Genomic DNA, 2,305 nt, shown 5'->3' with positions numbered 1-2,305 from the left:
AGGTCAGTGCGAGGGCGGGAGGGGGAAGCCGGGCTGTCTCCCTCCTTTGTGCTTCTCCTGGGGTCTCCTGCAGTGGCTCCGTGTCCTCCACGGTTCCAGATTCCCCAATGCTCCGGCTCCTGGCCCCCGAGGTGCCACCTCCAGCCCCAGGGGTGGTGGCGGTTCTGAGTGGCTAATCTTAGGGTTCTCTCCCCTTCCCGTACTTGTTCTTTTAATTCCTCTAACATTTTTAAAGAGATTTTATTTATTTATTCATGAGAGACACAGAGAGAGAGGAGAGACACAGGCAGAGGGAGAAGCAGGCTCCATGCAGGGAGCCCGACATGGGACTCGATCTGGGTCTCCAGGATCAGGCCCTGGGCCGAAGGCGGCCCTAAACCGCTGAGCCCCCCAGGCTGCCCTTTTTTTCCTTTTAAAGAGAGAGTGCTCGCACGCAAGTGGGGTTGGGGAGGTTGGGGAAAGGCAGAGGGATAGAGAGAGAATCTCAAGCAGGCTCCACGCCCAGCTGGGAGCCCGAGGTGGGACTCGATCTCATGACCCTGAGATCATGACCTGAGTGGAAATCAAGAGTTGGCCCTAACCTACAGAACCACCCGGGCGCCCCTAAATACCCTTTATAGAATCACTAGGGAGAGGGTTTGCTTCCCTCCTGACTAGGCTGCACCCACCCCTTGGGTCCAGCTGATGGAGCTGGGCTGGGAGGGTGGATCCCAGGAGGATCCCCACGTTTAAGCGGTGAAGGTGCCGTTCACTGGGACGGGGAGCCATCGAGGGGAAGAGTCAGTGGGACCCACTGGGTTTGAGGTGTGTGCGGATCAGCCATGGAGAACCATTTGCCCCTGCTTCCACCAGGTGACACCCTCCTCCTGGTCTTCGGCTCTCTGTTCCGGGTCAGGGAGTCCTCAAGACTTCCAGGTGGGACTTGTGGGGGCCAGAAGAAATCTTTAAGCCAGTTTTAGAGGCCGAGTCTCTATGTGGCGTTTGTGGGCTATGCTGGCCGCACCCTCAGCATGGCCTTGCTCTCAGAAATGTTTGGGAACCAGGTAATTTCCCAGACTCCTGGTCAGGAGGTGGGATTTTCCACCCCACAGATCACTTCCCAGTTTCTCCTTCAGCACCCAGCAGCACCATCCTTGCCATGTCCACCATGGGGGTTGGTGGCCCAGAGGAGAGGTCCCTGAACCTGTCGGGCAGCCTGCCGTGGGGGGCACGGGGGGGAACAGAGCAGTCTCCCTGGAAACGCCCTGTGTGCTGGGGGCGAGGACTCCCAGGGCTGGGGTCCACACAGGGCCAGCCCTCGCCCTAGAGTTGCCCCTGAAAGGAAGCGGGTGAAGATGGCAGCTCGAGCGGGTGCTCGGTGTGAGCCCAGGGAACCAGCCAGCCCTCCGGGGCCTTGGCCTGGGTCGGCTCCTCTTTGGGCCCCTCTCCTTCCTGAGTGGCTTTCTGCCCCGGCCTCTGTGCTCGCAGTCACCTGGCGGGGGCTTCAGAAGGGAGGCAGGGCAAGGGCCCGCAGAAGGGCTGGAAGGATGTTTAAAGGTAGGTGTGCCCGGGCGTTCGGCCGCGAGTGCAGGACCCCTGATCTCCCGCTGTCAGTTCACGCCCCACCCTGAGCGCATCCTACTCACAAGACATGTTTAAAGTGGGCAGCCGGGGGGCCCAGCGGTTTAGCACGGCCTTTGGGCCAGGGCCTGATCCTGGAGACCTGGGATCGAGTCCCACCTCGGGCTCCCTGCATGGAGCCTGCTTCTCCCTCTGCCTGTGTCTGCCTCTCTCTCTCTCTTGTCTCTCTCTCTCCGTGTGTCTCTAATAAATAAATAAAAAATCTTAAAATGTTTAAAGGTAAGTGAGCGCATGAGTAGTGGGACTAGCGGCTAATAGAGCGCACAGCTATTAGGTCACAGGTGCATTTGGAGACAAACCGCGCCGTGTGCTCCAGACAGACCCAGACGGCTCTAAGGCTCAGAGGCTCCGGCTCCAGGTTCCCGCCGGGCGCCCCGGGGTCTGGATTCCCGAGGAGCGGGAGGTGCCGCCCCGGCTCCGTCACCTTTGGGAGGTGACACAGGCCAGGCTGAGGGCCCGCGGGGGCCGCCCCCAACCCGATGGGGGAGACTCGGGGGCAGCGGGCCCTGGAGGGAGGCTGAGGGGTCCCTGGGCCGGGAGCGGCTGGCGCGGGCGGGGCGGGCCCGGCGGGTGGGTGGGAGGAGCCCGGGCGGGGGCGGGGCCGTAGGGGCGGGGCCTGCAGGGGGCGTGGCCTCGAGGCCCCGCCCCCGCCACCTGCCTCCCTCCCGCCCGCCGCCCGCCGGCT

The sequence above is a fragment of the Vulpes lagopus genome, chromosome 8, assembly GCF_018345385.1.
Source record: "Vulpes lagopus strain Blue_001 chromosome 8, ASM1834538v1, whole genome shotgun sequence".
In the NCBI taxonomy this organism is placed as follows: domain Eukaryota; kingdom Metazoa; phylum Chordata; class Mammalia; order Carnivora; family Canidae; genus Vulpes; species Vulpes lagopus.
The sequence above is the reverse complement of the archived record's forward strand: the minus strand, read 5'-3'. Positions refer to the sequence as shown.